This window comes from Myotis yumanensis, unplaced genomic scaffold, assembly GCF_028538775.1.
Source record: "Myotis yumanensis isolate MYYU_CA2020_CCGP unplaced genomic scaffold, mMyoYum1.0.hap1 SCAF_6, whole genome shotgun sequence".
NCBI lineage: Eukaryota > Metazoa > Chordata > Mammalia > Chiroptera > Vespertilionidae > Myotis > Myotis yumanensis.
In genome coordinates this window covers 37,455,631-37,469,395 of record NW_027223757.1, presented here as the reverse complement: position 1 = coordinate 37,469,395, position 13,765 = coordinate 37,455,631, and the positions used below count along the sequence as shown (strand labels likewise).

The 13,765-nt window shown below is 38.9% G+C and overlaps 1 protein-coding gene and 1 non-coding gene across 3 annotated transcripts in view; one reads left to right on the top strand and one right to left on the bottom strand.

Moving 5' to 3' along the window:
- Positions 1-13,765, bottom strand: part of SESN1 (sestrin 1) — a 125,781-nt gene that overhangs the window by 84,373 nt on the left and 27,643 nt on the right. The window lies entirely within an intron of this gene.
- LOC139013431 (U6 spliceosomal RNA) lies at positions 10,872-10,978 on the top strand. The gene has a single exon (XR_011472064.1). It is a non-coding gene; the product is annotated as a U6 spliceosomal RNA (small nuclear RNA).

Genomic DNA, 13,765 nt, shown 5'->3' with positions numbered 1-13,765 from the left:
TATATCTATTAGAACAACTAACATTTTAAAAAGTGATAATACCAAACACTGGTGAGGATGTGGAACAATAGAAATTCCCAGTCATTGCTGGTGGGAAAGCAAAATGATATAGCCACTTTGGAAAACAGTTTATTAGTTTCTTACAAAGCTAAAAGTAATCCTATATAATAAAAGCCCAGCAACCGAAAAGGTGGAACAACCAGAGACCAGAACACGGCGGCCCCTCACCCAGGCCAGCCCAGCCCCCAGAGGGGACCCCCACCCCGATCAGGGGTGTGGCCGGCCTGCAAACCACCCGCGGCTCCTCGCCCAGACCAGCCCTGCCCCCCAGTGGGGACCCCCCACCTGGATCCGGGGCCCCCATCAGGGCAGGCCAACCAGCCCCCACCCTTCAGATAAGAGCTAGCCACCAGATAAGAGCTTTATTTCTGTAACAACTAGAAGAATCACTATATTTAATTTTTTTTTAAATTCTATTAACTATAATGGTGATAGGTATTAACTAGATTTACTGTAGTGATCATTTTGCAATATATACAAACTTGAGAAATTTGTGCATGGGTGGGGTCCCTAGGCCTGGCTGGTGATCGGGGCCTATCGGGGCTGTCTCGCCCAGTACCGATCAGGGCAAGGCTGCCGGGCCTGCCGGCTGCTGGCTGCCAGCAGCTAGATTCGGCCTGCCAGCCGGGGCCTGCTGGACAGGGCCTGCCAGACGGAGGGAGGGACCAGGGGAGGTTGGCTGGCCATGGGAGGTTGGCTGTGGGAGCGCACTGACCACCAGGGAGCGCTCCTGCATTGAGTGTCTGCCCCGTGGTGGTCAGTATGCACTATAGCAACTGGTCAACCGGTCGTTCCGGTCGTTCAGTTGCTTAGGCTTTTATATATAGAGATTTTGAATCATTATGTTGCATAACAGAAACTAATAGGGTTGTATAATATTGAATGTCAATTATACCTCAATTAAATTTTTAAAAAATTTTAGGGCTCCTCTTATTCACATTTTTATTAATTAAATCTCTTCCCAGAGATCAACTAAAGGACTTGTATGCATATATATAAGCATAACCAATGGACACAAGACACTGGGGGGTGGGGGGTGAGGGCATGTGCCGGGGGGTAGGGGAGGCCAACGGGAGGTCAATGGGGAAAAAAGGAAACATATATACTACTATTTGTAATACTTTAAACAACAACAACAAAAAATTGAATTTATCTTTGGAGAAGATAAAAAAAAAAATCTCTTCCCAGAAAGCTAATTGTTACTCCAAGGATAGGCAATACAGGCAAATTAAAATTAGTTACAGTCATCAAACGCGATGGTAGTGAAATAGGAGTTTTTAGGGGTGAAATAGGAAGATTTAGGGAATTTTTTAAATTAAAGGGGTCCATGGGAAAAGCACAGGCTGCATAGCTGCAAAAGGTTACATTTCCATAATACAAGGGAGTTGGGAGAGGCAGAAGTTACATTTCCATAAGATAAAGGAACTGGGGGCAGCAAAAGGTCTATATTTACAAACTAAAGAAGGAGGAAGAAAGCCCAGAAGGAATAGGAGAACAATGGGGGAGGAGAGCCTCACATGTCCCATGTGAGGTTCGACCTTTGAGCTCAGGAGTTGCGATAGTAAGCAAACCAGAAGGGGATAGTGACCAATCAGAGGGGATATCAAGGCACAAAAATCTGTAGCCTTTATAAACCATAGGGAAAAGGGGTTCAGTAGGACTCTTTCCCCCTCCCCACGTGGGAGTCTGTACTTGTTCTTCAATAAATTTCCACCTTTGCTATACCATCATCCTTCTGTGGTTTCATTCTTTGACTCCGATGGACAAAGAGCCTGGGGAAAAACAATTCTGCCCAGGGGAACACCGTAGGTTCCAGTCCAAAATTCCCATATCAGTAGTGGCAGACAGTGGACACTGGGACAGACAAACTCCATTTCCCACACCTCTCTTCCCTGCCTGTCTCTGTGACAGAGGCTATAAAAGCTAAACACTTAATTTCTGAGCCTCCTTTGAGAGGCCACATTACACAGTTCTGGCCAATGAGACACAAACAGAATTCTGTTATCACCTTTTCTTTTCTTTCCTTCTTACTGACTGAAACACATTTGTGATGTATAGTAGGCAGCCTCCAAGATGGCTCCAGTGAACCCTGCTTCCTGTTATTTGCGTAGTCCCTTCCCATATTGTATCAGGGTGTGTGAGCAATATGTGAAGAAATGATGATATCTCACTTCCAAGATTTGGTTATAAAAGACTACTCCCTGATGGCCCCCTTCTGGACCATTTGCCTTGGGGAAAGCTCACTGCTGTCATGAGCACCCCCATGTGGTAAGGAACTGAAGCCTCCTGCTAATGGTCACGTAAGCTTGAAAGCAGACCTCCAGCTCAGACAAGCCTTTATTGGATGATAGCGCCAGCTATTATATTTTTTTATTATTGAATTTATTGGGGTGACACTGGTTAATAAAATTATACAGGCTTCAGATGCACAATTCTACTACACATCATCTGTACACTATATTGTGTGTTCACCATCCCAAGTCAAATCTCCATTCATCAACATTTATCCCTATACCCTCCACCTCCTCCCTCCTCCTGGCAATACCACACTGTTGTCCGTGTCTGTGAGTTTCTCTCTTTTTTTAAATTTTATTTTTGGCTCAATCCTTCTACCCTCACTACCTAGGCCTCCCTTCCCCCGACATCTGTTAGCCTGCTCTCTATGAAGCTGTAACTATGTTGCCTGTTAGTTCATTTTGTTCATTTGATTCCACATATGAGTGAAATCATCTTAACTGAACCTCATGAGAGAATCTGAGTTAGAACATCCCAACTAAACCACTCTTATTTCTCAACCCTCAGAAATTGTGTGAGATAATGTTTGTTTTTAGCTAATATGTTTTGGAGGTAATTTGTCATACAGCGAAAGATAACAAATACAATGATGCCTGAAAGTTAAGAGCCATTTGGTGACCTTGAGAATGAGGATCACATTCTAAGGATGGTAAAGGGTCATTATTAGTAAACTTGAGCATCAGTATCACCTCTGGACTACTGAAAATAAGGTTTCTTATGGAGGGAGACCTCTGTTTGTTTAAGTCACACAGTGAAGTTTTATTTGCAGCCAAACACACTCCTAACTGACATACGCAACAATTCCCTAAACCCAATTACAGTTCCTAAAGAGAGGCTCCTTTTATTTAAAGATCTGGCTCTGTTCACAAGTACTTCTCTTATCTTCTGGAACCCAGCTGTTCATTTCCTGACTCAGAAAAAAAATACCCAAGCTGTCCTGCAGGCACTCCTGCTATTTAAAGGCAATGGCTAGGATTATCCCCTTCATTCAGCTGGCCAACTACAATTCCTTCAGTAGAATGCCTACTTCTTAAAATATGTCTCCCTCTGACATATCTTTTTTAAAAATCCATTTGGCTACACCCCAAAACAGAGAATTCAGGAATGAATTTCTAAACTGCTGGATTATATAACCCATAAAAAAATGGACTTCTTTTATGATACTCTGCTTTATCATGGATTCTAGGAACACATTTTAGCCAAAGAGCAGGAACTGGCTGTCTCTACCCTAATTGAAGTACAGAAAAAGGGAGGCTTCAGCTCAGAAAAATCTCTCCTAAAAACCCCACATTCCCTCTCCTAACTGCAAATCTCTCTCTAGATGCCAAAAGATGCCAAAACTGTAACACATAACAGAAGGAAAGTTTCATTTGGCACAGAAGTAAAAGCAATTTAGATCCAGTGACCTTGCTTTGTCTTTTTTTTTTTTTCATTCTAAGTGTACAATTGCTCAGAGATAGAGACAACACGACCCCAGAAGAGGAAGAAAAATTACAGGAAATCCTGATCCACGCTTGTCCAAAATCATCAAACAATCTAGGCAACTGGTATTCACTCATATGATAGCTTTTAAGTTGTCAGCAATTCCTGGCAAATATAAGAATAGAAAATAACTTCAGCAACTCTTGAGCTCTAAAAGGCTTAGTGTTCTCACGGATCTCTTGCCCTTAGAAAAGGGTGGGTGGGGTGGGGTGGGAAGAATAAGTAAAAGGACATTTAGCCAGAAAAATAAACCTCTGCTCTAAGAGATAACATGGTCCAAGAAACCAGGAATACTATATTGGAGGAAATACCAATAGAGTTTTTCAAAATGTATACAAATTATATATAAATTTCTTAACATTTAACCAATCCAAAGAAGCCATTTCTTAAAATTTTATTTTAAGAAAATTTCACTTTAACTCTGAGATGTAAAAAACATTCTAGGATCTTTAAAGCCCGTTGAAGTATACTCCTAGATTCTAATAGCAGCTTAATCATACATAGTCAAACAGGCACAAAATGGTGTTTCATAGAAATGTGATAGGTCCTATTGCAATGATCAGTAAGTAGATTTGCTTATAACGTTTAATCAATTGCATATGTTCAGAACTAATATGACATGGATTGATAAACCTGGAACAGCTCCTTGATTCTAAAACATGGTCAATTCCATAACAGCTATGCATATAAAAAAGCAGGCAAAATTTAAAACACTAGTTCCCATCTCACAGAGACCTACACAGCACTTCTTATGTTATACTTAGAGAAGCTATCTCTTTTATGCATATTTTTGCTTTTGATTCTGTGGAATTTAGGAATAAATTCATTTCTAATTTTTATTCTCTCCTTTACTGCCCTACCAACCCTCCCAATAACAGACAATAACTTATTATTCTAAAAAGTTACTTATGATAATATTCCTGAGACTTTTCTGCAATGTAAGTATTTCTTCCATTCACAGGAAGACAGGCCTAGACCATAACAATGAAAGTGAACTCCACCAGAGGCAAGACAATGTGAGTAAGCTCAGGGACTTCCCCTTGCTACCCCATGGTACTCTCTGACCTACTTTGATCAAACCACCCCTTTAGTTCTCAGCCTGAAAGCACCAAAGCTAGGCCTCTGTTAAGCACTGTGCAATAATAAACTATAATAACAACATGCATATACATTTATATTAAAGAGTACACATCACTGAATCTGTAGAAAAAGCACATCATTAAGTATAACATTAACAAAGGATAATTTATTGAAGATTTTTTCCTGAAATATATTCTAAAACATTTAAAAGGATATTTTTAAGAGACGTTATTATATGAAATGTTGTAATAGTGTTTTTAAACTAATGTTTCATGTGAACATTCCTGATCCATAGATCCCATCTATGTCTAAGCTCTTTTATTGAAAGAGCCTGTTTATAAAACTTTATAATTTCTAATTGGAGAGAGCTTTGACCTCCCAAGTCTTCTTTCCTATGGGAGAAGACACAGTCTGCCTTTTCTATGGATTAGTTCAGTACTATGGAGTTATACAAAGATTCTAGAAAAGTATCATGTGAAAATAAATAGCACTGACAGTGAACTAAACTCTTTTAGAGGGAAAATTCCTCAAAGGCAAAGACAATTCCCTTCTTCATTTACCTTTTTAGGTCAGAAAAAGTAGGCCATTAATGACTATAATTAGCACAGCATCTGTAGATGCTCTACTCTAACTATATAGAATAATTTAATCTTACTTAAATTATGATTAAATTCGATCAGAACTGATTGTGTCATGGAGCCACTCCTAAGCCTCAGAAAATTTGTTACTGGAAGGTAGCAATATTCTCACCAAGACAAGTGACCAAGAAAATCAGAAATAATCACATGTTTTTCCTGTCCGTCTTTGTTAAATTTATGCCTTTCAATATCTCCAGAGGGAAAATACAAACTACTCTAACTTCCCCTCTCAATCTTTCTATTGGGATAGGCTGACTTTAAATCAAATGAATTTAAATGATTAATTCAATAAATGCATCTAAGCCTTGATTTAACTTGTGATTAAAATTGCTGTAACAGAAAGTTAGCATTTTCCTTAAAAATGCATTCAACTATTAGAAATACATATTACAACTCAGATGTATCTATCTGATTTTAAAATGTGCATAATCTAAAATGAAGGCAACAATAAGTTTTTTCTAATTTAAAGTTCCCGTAGGAAGAAAGAATAATGAGCTAACTAATATAGAGACTTGTGAACCACACCCGAGTCCACAGATAAAACCTAAATAATTGAAAGGCATGTTATATAAGGAAAACACAACCTTGACAAAAAATGTTTTCAATAAATTTACTGTCTTGGAACCTTTTATTATTGTATAATGTAAAAATAAAATTTCTAAAATTTTAAACACTTTCAATTGTAAGTATAAATGTATTATTCTAATCAAAAATTAAATGGGACATATAAGAATTGACTTTACATATATATTTGGGTTATGCAGTAAACTAGATCTTTATCTTCAGCTTATAAATTAATCTACCAAATACTTAGCTTTTACTATGTACCTATTGAATGATAGAGAAATAAATGATAAGAAAACCTGGCATGTCCTCTACCTACATGAAGCCTCACTCTAGAAGAGAGACATTAATCCAAGAATGATCTAAATGTGATAAAGTATGGAGCTCTGAGGAATAATAAGAAAGAAAAGATCTAGCCAAGAAAGTCTGAGAAGGCTTACCTGAGGAAGTTACACCTAAGATCTGAAAGAGCAGGAGTTTACTAGGCAAAAAAGAGAGAGGAAAAGCTCTGTCCAAGAGAAGGGAAAGACATGTAAAAAGGCTTTCTAGTAAGATTAAGCACTCAGAAGCACAGGGCACTTGAAAAAGGAGCTGTGGATGGCCTGTGACTCTGGGCCATACTGAGCAAGAAAGAATACATTGCAAGACAAGGCTACAGAGGTAAGCAGAAGCCAGATAGACCATGTGGGACCTTATAAGGAAGGTGACTATTCATCCTGGTTTATTCCTGTTGAACTGGCATAATCAGCGTTGTCTCATACTGTCCTAGTGTAAATGATAAATTGTGGGAGGCCATGTATACAATTTTGTCCTTAACCAAAATACCACGGAAATTATATATAAAAGTTTTAAAGTTGTATGTGTATATGTGTGTGTGAGAGAGACCCAAAATAGCAATTTTATAACATAAATTTAAACATGAAGGTGAATATACAATTGCTAGAGATCCCTTCACCTGAAAGGTCTGAAATGTACTTCACAGTTGATCTCAGGGAGAATGTCTGAAATTGTACCAAATGAATGAGCAATAAAACCTTTCTGCAGAATGAAGCAGCCCTTGGGTTCTTGGTTACTTCCCTGCTTGAGTCCCAGTTCCCAGCCATCCTACAGGGGTTGGGTGGGCCTGAAGAAGGAGGCAGGAGTATGTCTGTTAGTCAGGTGAATGCTCTAATACACATACACACGTACGTGTGTGTGTGTGTGTGTGTGTGTGTGTGTGTGTGTGTAGTGATAGAGAAGATAGGCCCAGGAGTAACCTTTTAAAGAGTCTGTTTACCCAAATTCCCCAGTGGCCAGATAATGACATGACAGGTTGGAGGGGATGAACATGATGAGAAAATATTCATGAAAAAGATGAGAGCAATCAAGAGAAAGTTTAGGGTACTACTGCTGAGGAACCCACTATCATGATATTTGTCTAAATACTTGATTTCTGAGGTCTCCTCTGAGATTACTGCAACCACTGCTGTTTTCCCACTGCTGGTGTACCTTTACTCATTTACTAGTAACATTTTAAATTTTTAAATATATATATTTTTTATTGATTTCAGAGAGGGAGAGAGAGGAAGAGACAGACAGAAACATCAATGATGAGAAAGAATCATTGGTTAGCTGCCTCCTGTATGCCCCCTACTGGGGATCGAGCCCACGACCTGGGCACTTGCCCTGACCAGAAATAGAACCATGCCATCCTGGTTCATGGGTGGATGCTCAACCACTGAGCAACACCGGCAGGGCTGATTTAACCGTTTGATATTTTGTATCACGTGTGTCTTATGTTACATCTTCTAATCTGATTATTTTGCCACCCAATTTATAAATTCCTCAGCAGAGGAGTTTTACCATTTGTATAAAAAGATAATCATTGCATATTGTGAAGTTAATAAAGCATTTTAATTTGGGGAAGGAGGGACTTCACAAGTCACTTGGTATCTAAAAATATCTGAGCCTTAACAGGTTTGCACAGTGGTTAGAGCATTGGCCCGAGAACCGAATGGTCTCAGGTTCAATTCACAGTCAAGGGCATGTACTTTGGTTGTGGTTAAATCTCCGGCCCTGGTCAGGGCGTGTACAGGAGGCAACCAATCAATGTGTCTCTCGTGTCGATGTTTCTTTCTCTTCCTTTACGCCAGTGGTTCTCAACCTTCCTAATGCTGCGACCCTTTAATACAGTTCCTCATGTTGTGGTGACCCCCAATTTCATTGTTACAAATTGAACATAATTAAAGCATAGTGATTAATCACAAAAACAATACTAATTATATATGTGTTTTCTGATGGTCTTAGGTGACCCCAGTGAAAGGGTCATTCTACCCCCAAAGGGGTCGCGACCCACAGGTTAAGAACCGCTGTTTTACGGCTTCCCTTCTATTCTCTCTTAAAAAAATAAAAAATCAATGGAAAAAAATATCCTTGGATGAGGATTAAAAGGAAAAAAAAAAAACAGCCCTAACCGTTTTGGCTCAGTAGATAGAGAGTCGGACTGAAGGGTACCAAGTTCGATTCCAGTCAAGGGCATGTACCTTGGTTGCAGGCACATCCCCAGTAGGGGGTGTGCAGGAGGCAACTAATCAATGTTTCTCTCTCATCGATGTTTCTAACTCTATCCCTCTCCCTTCCTCTCTGTAAAAAAATCAATAAAATATATTTTTTAAAAATAAAATAAATAAAAAAACAATATCCAAAAATAGTTATACTTTTAAAGAGAAAAAATAGCTTGATAACCTAAAATATTTAGGTTTTCTTCTATTTCACCTCAACTTTTAGCCTTTTACTTATATCAATACTAAATTTAATAGAAAAAAAATTGAGTCATGTGTATAATTCTGTATCCAAAGAATTCAAATCCATGACATTAAAATCATCATGAAAATAGTCTTAGAATCTTAGCGAACAATATTTAGCCTTGTCACTAACTTGGCTTGGTATCTGATCATTTCTAGGGTTCTGCCACCCCCTCCACCTTTTTCCTATAGGCTATGATTATTCTAAATTCTATAATAGCTATACCCTTATATTCTTGAATTATAAGCCAAAAAAGTATATAAAAGCTTATGGATGACTACAGTTAGCTCAAAGTCAATAAACCTAAAGGAGATACAGGTCACTTGATCCCAATATATTATGGATTCAGCTACATAGACAACACCTTGTCCCATGATGTACTAATTGATTTCCAACATAGAAAATGATTTAAGGACAGTATGTACTTGAGAACAAAAGGCAGTATCTGAAAGCCAGTTATTATTCATCACTAAATCAAAACATAGGTTATAATCAGGTTTTTTCTTTTAACCAGCTTAGAGAATATAAAATATTAGAAAGAAAAAAAAAAGAAAAAAGAGTATAGCAAGTGTAAACAAGTCTACATCACTGATAATATACTTTAATGTTGGCAAATTTGTGTAGTAATAAACTAATAACACTTCAGCGATCCCTACATGGTGTAAGGAGGCAAAATAACAACAAAGAGCCCCTTCTTTTCCTCTTTCTACATCCGTCTACAAATCTTCAAACTGCCACACATAAAAATAGTTACAACGTTCTCTTAGTTCTTTCATCAAGTGCAACATATAGGTTACTTTTCACATAAGAAATTGTGCTATTTGGCCCCAGCTGGGTTGGCTCAGTGGATAGAGCATCAGCCTTTGGACTGAAGGGTCCCAGGTTCGATTCCGGTCAAGGGCACATGCCCGGGTTGCGGGCCCGATCCCCAGTAGGGGTTGTGCAGGAGGCAGCTGATCAATGACCCTCTCTCATCATTGATGTTTCTATCTCTCTCTCCCTCTCACTTCCTCTCTGAAATCAATAAAAATATAATTAAAAAAAAGAAATTGTGTTATTTGAATAACACACATGAAATAAGTGGAGTATTTACCCTAATAGTTACCCCAACCACTTAAAATTTTACACCACTTAGTTTCAGTATCTCCCTCCTCCAGTCTCCAAATTCAATACCTCATTAACTCTTTATAATTCTACTAGAGGCCTGGTGCATGAAATTCATGCACGGTGGGGGGGGAGGGGTCCCCTCAGCCCAGCCTGCACCCTCTCCAATCTGGGTCCCCTCAGGGGATGTCCGACTGCCAGTTTAGGCTGGATCCCAGGGATCGGGTCTAAACCGGCAGTCAGACATCCCTCTCACAATCCTGGACCACTGGCTACTAATTGCTCACCTGCCTACCTGGTCGCCCCTAACTGCCCCCCTCACCCCCCGCCAGCCTGGTCACCTCTTCCCCCCATGCCGGCCTGGTCACCCCCAACTGCCCCCCTCTGCCAGCCTGGCCGCCCAACTGCTCCCCCTGCTGGCCTGGTTGCCCCCTACTGCCCCCCTGCCAGCCTGGTTGCCCCTCACGGTCCCCCTCCCCCGTCGGCCTGGTTGCCCCACGCAGCCTGCTGTTCAGTCATTTGGTCGTCCCTCACTAACCCCCTGCCGGCCTGGTCGCCCCACGTAGCCTGCTTATTCAGTCGTTTGGTCGTCCCTCACTAACCCCCCTGCCAGCCTGGTTGTAGGCAGCCATCTTATGAGGGCGTGAGGGTTTATTTGCATATTACCTCTTTATTATATAGGATTTTCCGATTATCTATTATTTTCACATCTATTACCTTGACTTTCATAAGGTTATATTTTCTTTAACTATAGGCATATTTGAGAATTATCATTATTGATGTTCTTATAGGTTTATAAAAAATATTATTTTCCCCTATTGCTGTTATTATGATCTTCTCAGCTTTACAAGAATAAATGTTGTTGTGCTCTCTTCGGCAGCACATATACTAAAATGGGAACGATACAGAGAAGATTAGCATGGCACCTGCGCAAGGATGACACGAAAATTCGTGAAGCGTTCCACATTTAAAAAAAAAAAAAAGAATGAATGTTGTTATTTAATTTCTCCTTTCCTACTGCCATTTACTCATTCAATCTTCAGGGATCTGTTTCTTGTTATTACTTAATTTTAAAAGAAACAACAATCTGCTGTGCTTTTAAAAAACTAAAATATAACTAATTTAGTTTTTAAAATCATTTAATTGTGCTTCTCACATATTTCCTTCTAGTTGATTATGAAGACATGTGGAGGAAGCTCTGAAGCAGAGTTGTTGTTCTTTCTAAAGTAGCTTCAAACATGGAATGAAGTGACAAGAAGATTTTAAAAAGAAAAAAAACAAGATTATTGTGACTCACAGGGATAAGGCTTCAAGCCAAAAAATAAAATACATGTGTACTCAGGTGTAGAAAAAGCTCTGGATCACACATTTATCTTTCAGACATTTGTGGACAGAATGATAATAGTATTTTCAGTGTCACAGAATATTGCCCATTTACTAAAGACAGAAAAATACAAAACTTTAAAATTAAATCTTTTTCCTTTAAAATATAGTAATATCTTTTATCTACTACAACACAAAATTCTATCAATAATTATAGTCTACAGCCAATCCTTTTAGTCTAATGTAAGGTAAGAACCTGAAGTAGGTAAGAATGAGAATTGTCCCTTAAATTTTGAAAGAGACATGGTTAGGATGGGTAAAAGAATTATTAGTATACACATAGTGAAAGGTAAAGTTATAAAACTCTAGAAATCCTGGTTTTGCATTTAAATTAATTCACTCAAATTAATATTCATATCGACAGGTAATCCTGTCTTAGATCCTGTATCTTGATTTTTGGCTTAATATATCATAAACTAATAATATAAAGACACAAACCTACAATTTCTATCCACATCTCTTTCTCCCTAGAGCCTTTGCTGTAGTTTCCTAACTGAAGGAGAAGCAAGCACAAATGTAAAGGATTAATAAAAGTTAGATGGGGAAAGATACACAATCTGACATATACTAATAAAATTTCAAAACTCTAAGGATAAATAAAAACATCTTAAACTCCCAGAGTGTCCTTAAGAAATACATAGTAAAGTATTTAGGGATGAAGTGCTTGTAACTTTCAAAAGATTCAGCAAAAGGAAAGAAAACAATTAGAGAAAGCCATTATGGCAAAATGTTAGTATGTGAATCTAGGTGAAGAATATGTGGTATTGACTGTATTATTCTTTGAACTGTTCAAGAGGTTTAAAAAAATGAAGAACAACAACAACAAACCCACAAGGCTCCCAGAGAAAGATAAAATAAACAAACAAAAAACAAATTTTATAAAAAAAAAAAAAAAAAAAAGAATGAGCCCTGACCGGTTTGGCTCAGCGGATAGAGCATCAGCCTGCGGACTGAAGGGTCCCGGGTTCGATTCCAGTCAAGGGCATGTACCTGGGTTGTGAGCACATCCCCAGCAAGAGGCGTGCAGGAGGCAGCTGATTGATGTTTCTCTCTCATCGATGTTTCTAACTCTCTATCCCTCTCTCTTCCTCTCTGTAAAAAATCAATAAAATATATTTTTAAAAAAAGAATGAGATTCAGTGTATCATAAGACTTCTCGCTATAAAACACTGTATGCTAGAAAATAGTGTAATTAAGTTTTCACAGTTCTGAGAGAAAATGATTTTAACCTAAAATTCTAGTGAATTATATTAAAACCTGAAGGCAAAGAAAAATGCTTTCAAATATTCAGGACCAGAAGGCTTAATTCCCACACACTCTTAAAAAAAAATAGAGTTTATACAATCTAAACAACATAGCAGTGAAACACAAATGAAAAACTAGTTGAAACTGCATCTTTGTTACTATCATGCTAGTCCAAGCATTGTATCAATTACTGCTGAAACAGTGCAATAGCCTTTCAATTGGGTTTCCATTGTTGTAGCCCTCCTATCCATTTCCACGCAGAAGCCAATGTAATTTTATTTTGTTATAATTTAATGTCCCATTTTATTTATTTTATATAGGGAATATATTCACATCGACAAAGTACATTCAGTGATTTTCAAGTAGAAGGTAAAAATGGCATTACATCCCTGAGACCCTGACTATGGGGTACCTGTACTTTAGAGGACCCGCTCTAGGCCTCTTCCAGCTGCATCTCTTCAACAGGTGAAGAGTCCACAGAGCCTAGGGCATATACCCACTCAGCCCATGTACTAGTACCTGAACCCTGGGAGTCTCTGCCCAAATGGGCTAAACTCACTCCCAGGATCTGTGCTTGGGTTGTCTTCCCATTGGCGGAATACAGAGCCCACTGACACACCTCTAGGCCCAGGAAGTGGGCAAGCGGTAGCTAGATGTGGGGTGTGCACTGAGTCATGATGTGAGAGCAAGATGTCCATCCTTCAAGAACAGGACTGAGAGTAGAGTTGAGGTGGAAGGACAGGGTGGACAGGCCACATGCTGGCCAGGGCCCACCATATCAGAGTAGGCTTGGAAAACATACAGTGAAAAGCCTCAGTGCCATCTGTGTCCCCAGCCAAAAGCCTTCCCTTCCCAGAGACAACTGCTTCCAGCACAAGAGCGATCATTTAAAAATCACAAAATCTGATAATGTAATCTCTAACCTGAAGTATTTTAGTGGCTCTCTATTACTGTTAGGATAAAATCCAAAATCCTTAAAGTGGTCAATGTGGTGCTTCTCAAACTATAATGTACACTAGTCACCTGGGGATTCAAGTCTGATTCAGTAAGATTGGGATGAGGCCTGAGATTCTGAATTTCTAACAACCTCCTATGTGATGCAGATGCTGCTGGTCTGCGGGCCACAGCTT